This window comes from Rutidosis leptorrhynchoides, chromosome 8 (genome assembly GCF_046630445.1).
Source record: "Rutidosis leptorrhynchoides isolate AG116_Rl617_1_P2 chromosome 8, CSIRO_AGI_Rlap_v1, whole genome shotgun sequence".
NCBI classification, from domain to species: domain Eukaryota; kingdom Viridiplantae; phylum Streptophyta; class Magnoliopsida; order Asterales; family Asteraceae; genus Rutidosis; species Rutidosis leptorrhynchoides.
Window position 1 is genome coordinate 103,313,279 of NC_092340.1, and position 15,083 is coordinate 103,328,361.

The 15,083-nt window shown below is 31.7% G+C and overlaps 1 non-coding gene across 1 annotated transcript; it reads right to left on the reverse strand.

The window, feature by feature from the left end:
* Window positions 1-13,845: 13,845 nt before the first annotated feature.
* On the reverse strand, window positions 13,846-13,952 carry LOC139865354 (small nucleolar RNA R71). The gene has a single exon (XR_011764879.1). It is a non-coding gene; the product is annotated as a small nucleolar RNA R71 (small nucleolar RNA).
* Window positions 13,953-15,083: the final 1,131 nt, after the last annotated feature.

Here is a 15,083-nt window from a genome sequence, read left to right on the forward strand (position 1 = left end):
ATTATTTATCTTCTGAACAATAAATTATTTCGAAGACGAATCATTTTTTGTTCTTTTTTCCTTTTAAGATCGTAAAGAATTTTTAAGAATAGTAATGGGTCTAGAATCAGATTTCGTTGTACCCTTAACCTTCCTATCAATCCCATCAACAAATGTAGAAACAGGTTGCACAGTCTTACGATCTATTTTCTTTTGTGTATAGTCGGAGAAGCATGCTTATGTGTGTTGGCCTGTCTAAGTAGATCTATCTTGCTCTTTAAGCTCTTAATCTCAAGGCATAAGTCTTCCATAGAAACTAAGACTTCACCATCTCTAAAAGCATAAGTAGATCTATCTTGCTCTTTTCTTTAGGCAATTTATCGCACATATCAAGCATTTGTTTAAGAGATTTGCATCTAAGTTGCAATTCAATGTTATCTTTCTCAAGTTGATCAACTAGATGTTGTAAGCTCTTTTCCTTAGGCTTTGTATCTGTTTCGTCATGAGGTTCTACCTTAGGTTCTACCTTTTGATCTAATGCCTTGTGATCGAGTGATTTTGAATTAACAATTTTTAACTTCTTTTTCAATGTTGTCTAATTTAGTTACATACTTGTTGGTTAAGTCATTCAGTTCATGAGCTAGACCCTCACCGATATGAACTTGTGGTTTAGGATATGTAGTAATGGTCGGTAGAATTGGTTTGGATTTAATGGAAGGTTGGTCAAACACTTCTTCTACATTAATGCTAGAACTAGGTTTGCCAAACACTTCATTCTCAAGCATAAAAATATATTTCTCTAGCATGAGTGTAGGAATGTAAACCAATCTACGTTTAGGCACATAATCAGCATCATGCATATTCTGTTCTAGTTCAACTAATTCCTTCAGGAAAGCAAGATTTTGTTTACCCAGTTTAGCATTAATCTTCTCATACATCAAGCTAATTTGATAATATTTCTTAGATGTATGTGTAGCAAGAATATCATCAATATCAGCATCAGAAGCATACAGAAAATGCTTAGGTGACCCAATTTGGATGTAATCACTGTTATAAAAACAAGGAAGGGATTTCATTGCATCATCCAATGTCCCGGGATCTTCAAAATCAACCCCCCACTTATCACCATGAATTGTTTTCGTTCTATTCATAAAGATGGTTTTCTTCGAAATATTCATTTCTATTATAGCTTTTGATTGCTGAGTTTTGTAAAGTTTATCTTCATATTTTGCAAGTTGAGCTTTCATTTGAATAACATCTTTTTTGAATATTGTGATTTTCGATTTCTTTTTGATTAAGGTGTCTTCCAATTGAATAGATTTTTTCTTATTTAATTTGGAAAACGTGGGTTCATGTTTTTCTTTTAAATCGGAAAAATCTTTTTCTGGGAACTGAAGTTTTTCCGCAAAAAGTTCGAATTTCAATCGATAATCCGTTTAATGATGCGTATAGCTGCACATCTATTGCGCAATATCAGATTAGTGCGCATCGCACTAAATAATCGCGCAGAATCATATCCATACGTTGACTAACATGCCATTTAATTTTGCCTTGATTTGAGGTGGTCACAGCGTTGGAATGTCCCGTTCATATTGATTATAAACGTTCCATATTAATTGATTTCGTTGCGAGGTTTTGACCTTTATATGAGGCGTTTTTCAAAGGCTGCATTCGATTTTAAAACAAACTATAACTTTTAAAATATTACAACGATTATCAAATAATGATAATATAAAATATAGCGTTTTCACACGATCATTACATAATGGTTTACAATAATATTACACATCAATATATGCCTTCGAATGCAGTTTTTAAACAATATTATACAAGCATGGACTCCAAATCTTGTCCTTTATTTAGTATGCAACAGCGGAAGCTCTTAACAATCACCTGAGAATAAACATGCTTAAAACGTCAACAAAAAATGTTGGTGAGTTATAGGTTTAACCTATATATTTATCAAATTGTAATAATAGACCACAAGATTTCATTTCTCATAAATACACATCTCGTATCAGGCATTTCGCAAACTACATAGAGATAAAAATCATTCATATGGTGAACACCTGGTAACCGACCTTAACAAGATGCATATAGAATATCCCCTATCATTCCGGGACTCCCTTCGGACATGATAAATTCGAAGTACTAAAGCATCCGGTACTTTGGATGGGGCTTGTTGGGCCCAATAGATCTATCTTTAGGATTCGCGTCAATTAGGGTGTCTGTTCCCTAATTCTTAGATTACCAGACTAAGAAGGGGCATATTCGGTTTAATAATTCAACCATAGAATGTAGTTTCACGTACTTGTGTCTATTTTGTAAAACATTTATAAAACTGCATGTATTCTCATCCCAAAATATTAGATTTAAAAAATGGGACTATAACTCACTTTCACAGATTTTTTCTTCGTTGGAAATAAGACTTGGCCACTGGTTGATTCACGAACCTATAACAAATGTGTACAAATATATTCACAACATTTTTTATTACGTTTTTATGATTTAAGTTTGTTAAGTTAGCAGTCCTCGTTAGTAACCTACAACTAGTTGTCCAGAGTTAGATGTACATAAATAAATCAATATATATTATCTTGAATCAATCCACGACCCAGTGTATACACGTCTCAGGCTAGATCACAACTCAAAGTATATATATTTTTGGAATCAACCTCAACCCTGTATAGCGAACTCGAACATTACAGCATATAGAGTGTCTATGGTTGTTCCAAATAATATATATAGATGGGTCGATATGATATGTTAAAACATTGTATACGTGTCTATGGTATCCCAAGATTACATAATATATATTAGAATACATGTATAATACAATATAAGTTAGCTAGGATATGATTAGTGTAGATTTGTTATAAAATTTTCGTAGCTACAACAAGTAAAATTTTCCACTTTTGTTTTACCTATTACTTCTTCGTTTTAAATCCGTTTTGAGTGATTCAAGTTGATATGGTTTCATAATGAACTGTAATTTATGAAACTAAACAGAAAAAATATAAGTTTATAGTCGGAAGTACAGGTTACAAGTCATTTACTAAAGAGGTAGTCATTTCCGTCGAAAGAACGATATCTTGATGACCATTTTGAAAAACATACTTTCACTTTGTGTTTAACCATGATTTTTGGATATAGTATCATGTTCATATGTAATATCATTTTTCCAAAAAACAAACTTTCAATTCAAAGATTAAGATAGTTTTTATTTTTCTAACCCAAAACAGCCCCCGATTTCACTACGACGGCGTATGTCCGGTTTTACGGTGTTCTTCGTGTTTCCAGGTTTTAAATCATTAAGTTAGCATATCATATAGATATAGAACATGTGTTTAGTTGATTTTAAAAGTCAAGTTAGAAGGATTAACTTTGTTTGCAAACAAGTTTAGAATTAACTAAACTATGTTCTAGTGATTACATGTTCAAATCTTCGAATAAGATAGTTTTATATATATGAATCGAATGATGTTATGAACATCATTACTACCTCAAGTTTTGTGGATAAACCTACTGAAAGTGACAAAAATTGATCTAGCTTCAAAGGATCCTTGGATGGCTTGAAAGTTCTTGAAGTAGAATCATGACACGAAAACAAGTTCAAGTAAGATTTTCACTAGAAATAAGATTATTATAGTTATAGAAATTGAATCAAAGTTTGAATATGAGTATTACCTTGAATTAGAAATATATCTTACTGTAAATAAGAAAGATTTCTTGAGGTTGGATGATCACTTGAAATGGATTTGCAAGATTGGAAGTAAGCTAGTAAACTTGAAAGTGTTATTGAAGTGTTCTTGAGTAGTTGTTTTGTAGGTTGATCAAAGGTTGGTTTTAGGAGCTAGATTGATGTAGATTTTGTTAAATATGCTAGAGAACACTTAGAACATCATCATAGAACAAGAGAGAGATCAAATGGATGAAAGAAAATTGAAAAATGCAAGTGTGTGTGATGGTGATGAAAACGTGAATATGCATGTGTTTATATGCAAATTGTAGTTTGATTTTTAGTGTAATTATTTCCTCTAATGGCCAACTTGATCAATCATCCATGCTAGAGAACAAAAGTAGCTGATTAGGAGTCTGATTTTGATGTTTTTCTATTGGTATATACCAATAGTAAATATATCTAGAAGCTGTATATTGTATGAGTATGAATACGGTTGCATACGAGTAGAATTGTTGATGAAATTGAACGAGAATGTAATTGTAAGCATTTTTGTTAAATAGAAGTACTTTGATATGTGTCTTGAAGTCTTCCAAAAGTGTTCAAATACATTTAAAAACACTACATGTATATATATTTAACTGAGTCGTTAAGTCATCGTTAGTCGTTATATGTAAGTGTTGTTTCGGAACCTTTAAGTTAACGTTCTTGTTAAATGTAATTGATCCATTGTTATTACACTTAAATGAGATGTTAAATTGTTATGTTAACATGTTAACATGGTGTATTAATATATCTTAATATCATATATATATATATATATATATATATATATATATATATATATATATATATATATATATATATATATATATATATATATATATGTGTGTGTGTGTGTGTGTGTGTGTGTGTGTGTGTGTGTGTAAAATACTATTACAACGATAATCGTTACATATATGTATTGTTTTGAAATCCTTAAGTTAGTAGTCTCATCTTATGAAACGACCTGTCCCAATCCATAAGGATGAATACAATAACATATGGTTACATCGCGAGGTACTTGACCTCTATATGATACATTTTACAAACATTGCATTCGTTTTTAAAAGACAAACTTTCATTTCATCGAAAGTTGACGGCAAGCATACCATTTCATAATATATCCAACTATAATTGACTTAATAATAATCTTGATGAACTCAATGACTCGAATGCAACGTCTTTTGAAATATGTCATAAATGACCCCACTGATTAAGTCGACTACGAACCCATCAGATGAATTGGGGATGGATGATTGGTTGATTCATTCTGGTGACACTGCTTTCGGAGCTTAGGTGAAACTCCATATTGGAATAGCTGTCAGAATCTGAGGAATTCGAACTGGTTGAAGGATTCATCTCGTACGATCAGATGAAGGATTTTCGATAAGAAATAGATTATAGGATGTAGATTAGTACCCTGCAATACATAATTTACATATGCATATATAATACTAAAATCTCATAAGTTACGGAGAAATATATGAAAGCTGTCAGGTAAAGTAACAATAACAGATACGCTAAGATATGAATTTATCTATACACTGTCTATGTAATGGAGGTAGTAAGACGTGTCTAGACTTTAAGGATGATAAGCAAATAATTTTCGACACTAAATGATAAGCAAAACTTTTGACATGCAGACACGGTCGAAGTCCAGACCCACTAATATAGTTTTTATATATCGTTACATATGATTAATATTATATTAAAAATAAATAATTTGTTATATGTAAATATTTATATAAATCATCCTAATATATATAATTATATGATAGTTGTAATATACTCTTATATAAAAATATTTATTTGTTATAATAATTTTGTTAATATGAAAGTAATAATGATAATAATAATAATAATAATATTAATACTAATAACAAGATTATTATTATTAGTATTATTATTAGTATTATTATTATTATTATTATTATTATTATTATTATTATTATTATTATTATTATTATTATTATTATTATTATTATCATTATTACTTTCATATTAACAAAATTATTATAACAAATAAATATTTTTATATAAGAGTATATTACAACTATCATAATATTTAATATAATTATATATATTAGGATGATTTATATAAATATTTACATATAACAAATTATTTATTTTTAATATAATATTAATCATATCTAACGATATATAAAAACTATATAAACATTAACTATTTTAAATATATATATAAGATATATAATTTAAGACATAATATATAAATTGTTTGATTACGATTACATGTATTAATATATATAAATGATATAGGTTCGTGAATCCGAGGCCAACCCTGCACTTGTTCAGTGCCGTCATATGTATTTTTGCTACAAAATACAGTATTGTGAGTTTCATTACTCTCTTTTTAAATGCTTTTACAATATATATTTTTGGGACTGAGAATACATGCGCTTTTATAAATGTTTTACGAAATAGACACAAGTAATCGAAACTACATTATATGGTTGAATGATCGAAGCCGAATATGCCCATTTTTGCTTGGTAGCCTAAGAATTAGTAAACCAGTCTACTAATTGACGCGAATCCTAAAGATAGATCTATTGGGCCTAACGAACCCCATCCGTTGTAGCGGATGCTTTAGTACTTCGATGTTGTTTTATCATGTCCGATGGATGTCTCGGAATGATAGGGGATATTCTTATATGCATCTTGTTAATGTCGGTTACCAGGTGTTCAATCCATATGAATGATTATTTTTGTCTCTATGCATGTGACGTATATTTATGAGAAATGGAAATGAAAATCTTTTGGTCTATCAAAATAATGAAAATGATTGATTATGTTAAACTAATGAACTCACCAACCTTTTGGTTGACACTTTAAAGCATGTTTATTCTCAGGTATGAAAGAAATCTTCCGCTGTGCATTTGCTCATTTTAAAGACATTATTTGGAGTCGATCATCGCAATGGGACCAGATGTTGGTGACTTCGTCCAGTTGGATTAGGACGGGGTATGACATCTTACTCGTGTAGTTCATTGTTAATACGCTTAATAATATATGTAATTATCATTTCATGATGTTAAACATAGTGTATTAATATCTTAACATGATACATATGTATTTAGTAAGACGTTTTTGTAACGATAGCCTTATATATATCGTTTCGCGTTTCTTAATTCACTACTTTCATTTTATGTATATAACTCATTGTTAATGTACTTGGTGAGATACTTACTCATCATAATATCATGTTATATATATACACACACATATATATATATACACACATATATATATATATATATATATATATAGATATATATATATACACACATATATATTTACATATATATATATATATACATATATATATATATATACATATATATATACATATATATATACATACATATATATATATATATATATATATATATATATATATATATATATATATATATATATATATATATATATATATATATATATATATCATGTTGTTTTTACAAGTTCTAACGTTCGTGAATCGCCGGTCAACTTGGGTGGTCAATTGTCTACATGAAACTCATTTCAATTAATCAAGTCTTAACAAGTTTGATTGCTTAACATGTTGGAAACATTTAATCATGCAAATATAGTTTTCATTTAATATATAATCATGGAAAAGTTCGGGTCACTACAGTACCTACCCGTTAAATAAATTTCGTCCCGAAATTTTAAGCGGTTGAAGGTGTTGACGCATCTTCTGGAAATAAGTGCGGGTATTCCTTCTTTATCTGGTCTTCACGTTCCCAGGTGAACTCGGGTCCTCTACGAGCATTTCATCGAACCTTAAAAATTGGTATCTTGTTTTGCTTAAGCCTTTTAACCTCACGATCCATTATTTCGATGGGTTCTTCGATGAATTTAAGTTTTTCATTGATTTGGATTTCGTCTAGCGGAATAGTGAGATCTTCTTTAGCAAAACATTTCTTCAAATTCGAGATGTGGAAAGTGTTATGTACAGCCACGAGTTGTTGAGGTAACTAAAGTCGGTAAGCTACTGGTCCGACACGATCTATAATCTTGAATGGCCCGATGTATCTTGGATTTAGTTTCTCCCGTTTACCAAATCGAACAACACCTTTCCAAGGTGAAACCTTAAGCATGACCATCTCTCTAATTTCAAATTCTATATCTTTTCTTTTAATGTTCGCGTAGCTCTTTTATCGACTTTGGGCGGTTTTTAACCGTTGTTGAATTTGAATGATCTTCTCGGTAGTTTCTTGAATTATATCCGGACCCGTAATTTGTCTATCCCCAACTTCACTCCAACAAATCGGAGACCTTTACTTTCTACCATAAAGTGCCTCAAACGGTGCCATCTCAATACTCGAGTGGTAACTGTTGTTGTAGGAAAACTCTGCTAACGGTAGGTGTCGATCCCAACTGTTTCCAAAATCAATAACATATGCTCGTAGCATGTCTTCAAGCGTTTGTATCGTCCTTTCACTCTGCCCATCAGTCTGTGGATGATAGGCAGTACTCATGTCTAGACGAGTTCCTAATGCTTGCTGTAATGTCTGCCAAAACCTTGAAACAAATCTGCCATCCCTATCAGAGATAATAGAGATTGGTATTCCATATCTGGAGATAACTTTTCAAGTATAATCGCGCCAACTTCTCCATTTTGTCATCTTCTCTCATTGGCGGAAAATGTGCTGATTTGGTGAGACGATCGACTATTACCCAAATAGTATCATAACCACTTGCAGTCCTTGGCAATTTAGTAATGAAATCTATGGTAATGTTTTCCCATTTCCATTCCGGGATTTCAGGTTATTGAAGTAGACCTGATGGTTTCTGATGTTCAGCTTTGACCTTAGAACACGTCAAACATTCTCCTACATATCTCGCAATATCGGCTTTCATACCCGGCCACCAAAAATGTTTCTTGAGGTCCTTGTACATTTTTCCCGCTCCGGTATGTATTGAGTATCTGGTTTTATGTGCTTCCCCAAGTACCATTTCTCTCACATCTCCAAACTTTGGTACCTAAATTCTTTCAGCTCTATACCGGGTTCCGTCTTCTCGAATATTAAGGTGTTTCTCCTATCTTTTGGGTATTTCATTCTTCAAATTTCCTTCTTTTACAACACCCTGTTGCGCCTCCTTTATTTGAGTAGTAAGGTTAGTGCGAATAATTATATTCATAGCTTTTACCCGTATAGGTTCTCTGTCCTTTCTACTCAAAGCGTTGGCTACCACATTCGCCTTCCCCGGATGGTAACGAATCTCGAAATCGTAATCATTCAATAACGCAATCCACCTACGCTGCCTTATGTTCAGTTGTTTCTGATTAAATATGTGTTGGAGACTTTTGTGATCGGTATATATAATACTTTTGACCCCATATAAGTAGTGCCTCTAAGTTTTTAATGCAAAAACAACCACGCCTAATTCCAAATCATGCGTCGTATAATTCTGCTCGTGAATCTTCAATTGTCTAGACGCATAAGCAATTACCTTCGTTCGTTGCATTAATACACAACCGAGACCTTGCTTTGAGGCATCACAATATATCACAAAATCATCATTCCCTTCAGGTAATGACAATATAGGTGCCGTAGTTAACTTTTTTTTTCAACAATTGAAACGCTTTTTCTTGTTCATCCTTCCATTCAAATTTCTTCCCTTTATGCGTTAATGCAGTCAAGGGTTTTGCTATTTTGGAAAAATCTTGGATGACTCTTCTGTAGTAACCAGCTAATCCTAAAAATTGGCGTATGTGTTTCAGAGTTTTCGGAGTTTTCCATTTTTCAACTGTTTCAATCTTTGCCGGATCCACCTGAATACCTTCTTTGTTCACTATGTGACCGAGGAATTGAACTTCTTCCAACCAAATGCACACTTTGAAAACTTAGAGTACAGTTTTTCTTTCCTCAACAACTCTAGCACTTTTCTCAAATATTCTTCGTGCTCTTGATCATTCTTTGAGTAGATACGTATGTCATCGATGAAAACAATTACAAACTTGTCAAGATATGGTCCACACACTTGGTTCATAAGGTCCATGAACACAGCTGGTGTGTTAGTCAAACCAAATGGCATAACCATAAACTCGTAATGATCGTAACACGTCCTAAAAGCTATTTTCAGAATATCATCCTCCTTCACCCGCATTTGATGATATCCAGAACGTAAACCGATCTTCGAATAAACCGACGAGCCTTGTAGTTGATCAAATAAGTCGTCGATTCTCGGTTGTGGATAAAGGTTGATAGTGCTCTAAATGAACATATATTTAGTAGCAATATCCTTCCAATATGTAAAGTTTTCAGTTGTAATTGTTCTATTTTCAAGTAATATCCGTTTATATTAAATAAGTGCGAAGACAAAAGGCGAAAATGAAGATTCGAAGACAAAACCGTCCAAAAAGCTCAAATGTACAAGATACAATCCAAGTGGTTCAATTTATTGATGAGAAACGTCTAAAAATGACAAGAGTACAAGTTGTGAAACGCAAAGTACAAGATATTAAATTGTACGAAAGGACGTTCGAAAATCCGGAACCGGGACTTGAGCCAACTATCAACGCCCAACGCAATGGACCAAAAATTATGAGTCAACTATGCACAAGAATAAAATAGAATATATAAATAATTATATAAATTATTTATATATTATATATTTAATAAATATGTCGACAAATAAAAATCCAAAAATGGTGAGCTGGATCTGCGAAACTCCGCGATAGCGGAGCTGTAAAGGGTAAAATCTAAGCGATAGCGGAGCAGCCGAAATCAGAAAAGGCCTATAAAAGCTCGAGCAGTCTGCACTCTTTACGTACCCAATTCTATCTATCTATCTCAGTTTATATTTATATTTATATTTTATAATTATAATTTTAATTTTAAGTTAATAATAATAAGGTTATTGTAAGAATGTTTTACAGGTTTTAAGTCAGAACTCTGTCCGTGTAACGCTACGCGATAAATAATCACTGTAAGCTATGTTTAAATTATTTAAATTAATGTCTCGTAACTAAGTTATTATTATGCTTATTTGAGCCGAAGTAATCATGATGTTAGACTAAAAATTAAGATTGGGTTATTAAATTTTGTACCATAATTAGGGTATGGACAAAAGACCGACACTTGTGGACATTGGACCATGAACCATTAATAGATAGGGGGGTATTGTCTAATTGAATGAAAATTCTTTGGAGCCTGTCGAACCTATCTTCAAATTAGTTAATCTAATAGTTATTAAATGATTATACATGTCCTATTTAGTGACGTTTATACGACATCTTTAACAATCATTTAATTAATCAATTAGGTTGGGTAATTGATTATTTATTCTGATCAAGTGGGTAAATTAATAATCATGGACTAATTAAAATAAGGGTGGATTACATACAAGGGTAATTGGTGTAATTGTTAACAAAGTATTAAGACCTTGGATTACACACAGTCGATAACCTGGTGAATCATTAAACAAAGTATTAAGACCTTGTTACAGTTCGAATCCCTAATTAGTTGGAATATTTGACTTCGGGAATAAGGTTAATTTGACGATCATTTTATAATTATGATCGATGGACTATTGTGGACAAAAATCAGATAGGTATCAAATAAATCCAGGACAAAGGACAATTAACCCAAGATAATTAATTAAAATCAAAACGCCAAACATCATGATTACTGAAGTTTAAATAAGCATAATTGTTTTATTGTATTTCTCATCGTACTTTTATTTACTCTCAATTTTATTTATTATCATTTAAATATTGTAATTTATTTTACGCACTTTAATTATTGTCATTTATCTTTACGCTTAAAATATAAAATCGACAAACCAGTCAATAAACGGTAAACCCCCTTTTATATATATATATTATATATATATATATATATATATATATATATATATATATATATATATATATATATATATATATATATATATATATATATATATATATAAAATATATTTTGTACAAATATAATTGTTTAAAAATATAGTGTTAAACTTTACCAGCTCCCTGTGGAATGAACCGGACTTACTAAAAACTACACTACTGTACGATTAGGTACACTGCCTATAAGTGTTGTAGCAAGGTTTACGTATATCCACTCTATAAATAAATAAAACTTGTGTAATTTGTAACGTATTTCGTAATAAAAATATAACTATTTCGTACCCCGCTCCAACATCATTAAGTTTTTGGCGCCGGTGCCGGGGAACTCGGTGAAAAACTATATTTTTGTAAAAATATATTTATTTATGTTTTAAATATTAAAATTAAAAATATAAAAACAAAAACTTAAAAAACAAAAAAAAAATTATATATTTTTAAGATTTTATCTATAAAATTAAAAAGTATTTTTATTTTTAGATTTTAAAATATAAGTTTATTTTAATAATATTTTCTTTATTTATTTTGTGAAAAAAAAACACGCGAACTGGGCCAAAATTCGAAGCCTAAATCATTTTTTAATTAAAATTTAGAATCGGGCCGAGTCTGTTTTAAGCCCAAATTCGAACCCAGTACTGTATTGTTCCACGATCGCGGAGCTTTCCTGTGTAATTCCTACGCGATCGCGTAGGTGCTTCTGACAGGTCTGGTCCCTGCATTAATTACGGGATTAGGGTTTTAATTTAATAATTATAATTATATTTAGGGTTTTAGTTATTTAATTAGTTATTTAATTTTAGTTTTAATATATAGTTTGTAATATTAAGTTATTATTAATTATATAAATTAATATCTTTTATAAAATAATAATATAAAAATAATATTTTTATAAAAATAAGTAATTTTATCATTTTTATATCTTTTTATAAATTGTATATTTTAAACGTTTAATTCATAATTTGTATATTTTTCGTTCGTAATTAGTTTTAAGACTAGTATTTGCCGTAGTTATTTTTATATTTCTAGATTTTTAAGTTTGTCGTAAAAATCCCTTAAGTGCTTTTTCTTTAGATTAAGATTTAGGCGCTTTAGAATTTTGCGACGCCGTTTATATATTTTAGTGTTTTTTAAGTTATTGCCGTTTTGGATATAGAATTCCTTTTAAGTTTTAATACCTTTAGACGTAACTTTTTAGATTTAATTTTTAGATTTTTAAGTTTCGACGCTTTACTTTCTTATTTTTATTTTTCGACTTTTTATTTTTCGTCGTTTTTCGACGCGCATTCTTTTTCTTTATTATTTCTCGACGCTCTAGTTTTTAGGACATAGAATTTTTCTATTTCTTCTCTAAAATTTCAAAACGAAAAATTATTTTAAGCGGTTAAATTGATAGACATCAAAAATTTTCTGGTTCGTAGTAATACTTGGATTTGTTAGTGGCGAGTTGTGGGCTTCCGATTTAAAGGGTCCTGGCTACCTGCTGCATCTATTGGCAATTTGAAACGTGGGCAAAATCAGAAAAGTCTATTAATTTAATAACTTATATAATTTTTATATTTATAACTAATAGGATATTCAGTGAATGCACCGAGCAAAACGTTCACCACTTTTCGTACGTTCACCACCTGTAACTCGATCAAGACATCTAGCCAATATTTTCGCCGTTGATTTTTCTTTAGAATCGTCATCTAGTCGACCAAGTACTCCAACTCAAATTTCCAATAATCCAATTTTTGAACCAAATCTCACAATTGAGAATCCGGAGGGACAATTCATAGATCCTGATCCACTAATCATTCCTCCTGAACCACAAATCATACAATCTGAGATTGTCGAGGAAGAAACCATTAAATCAGAATCCTCTAGTGATTCGGATTCAACAAATTCAAAAATGGAAATAACGGAACCTCAAAGTATGGAAGACCGAATGAGAGCCATACGCACGGGCCAAGGTCATGCCATTATTCAGCCAGATGTTAGAGCATCAGATTTTGAAATCAAAGGATAAATCCTACACATGATCACCAATCAGCGCCAATTTGGTGGTACAATAAAAGAAGATCCAAACGAACATCTTTGAACTTTTAATAGGATTTGTAATCTATTTAAAATTCAAGAAGTTGAGGATGAAACTATTTATCTAATGTTGTTCCCATGGACTTTAAAAGGAGAAGCCAAAGATTTGTTAGAATCGTTACCTGAAGGAGCGATTGATACATGGGATGTTTTAGTTGAGAAATTTCTTCAAAGATTCTTTCCGGCATCTAAAGCCGTGAGACTTCAAGGAGAAATTGCCACGTTCGTGCAAAAGCCAAATGAAACGTTATATGAGGCGTGGACAAGATTCGGAAGGATGTTGAGAGGATGTCCTCAACATGGTTTAGATACTTTTCAAATAGTGCAAATTGTCTATAAAGGTGTCGACATCGCCACACGAAAAGACATCGACATAGCAGCTGGTGGTTCCATTATGAAGAAAACCGCAACCGAAGTTCACAAGATTATTGATAACACAGCATCCCACTCTCATGTGTGGCATCAGGAAAAAGATACTTTTCATTCATCTAAAGCGGCTAGAGCCGATTCTAGCCATAACTTTGATTCTGTTTCCGCAAAAATAGATGCTTTCGAAAGACAAATGGAAAAGATGACTAAAGATATTCACGCAATATGAATTAGTTGTGAGCAATGCGGTGGACCACACTTAACGAAAGATTGTAATGTTGAGCAAACGATGGAACAACGTGAGAATGTTTCCTACATGAACCAAAGGCCGGGAAATAATTATCAAAATAATTATCAACCGCCAAGGCTAAACTTCAATCGAAATCAAAACATTCTTTACAATCCAAAAGGACCCGACAATAACTCGTATAACCAACAAGGTCTGAATAATCAACCAACCCAAAACAACACTTTCAATCAACAAAGACCTGGCTTGTATAAACCACCACAACAAACCGAAGAGAAAAAGTCAAATCTGAAAGAAGTGGTATTTAAGCTAGTTGAATCTCAAACACAATTTATTGAAACTCAAACCCAAATGAACGAGAGGTTTGATCAGTCATTTAGAACTCAACAAGCTTCCATTTTGAATCTAGAAAAACAAGTAGGTACTCTTGTTAGATTGATGAGTGAAAGGGAACAAGGAAAGCTACCGAGTAATACTGAAGTAAATCCTCAGAATGAAAATGTTAACATGGTTTCAACGAATTCTGAAAAACCAGCACCAGAAGATGGGAAGGTTTTAGATGTGAGTAACAATGAAGAAGTTACACCACCACCACCACCTGAGTATGTAAAGCCAGTGGTGGCACCATACAGACCACCCATCCCGTTTCCAAGAAAAGGAGTTGAGTATGAGCAAGTGATAGGTAATAAAGTTTGTGATACCTCTGGAAAGAAGAAGAAGAAGAATAAGAAAGTGCAAGAAACAAAAACAGTAGAAGTAAACCCAGTGAAGACAGTTCCACCGAAACCTCTACCCAAAGTGGGTGATCCGGGTGAATTTAT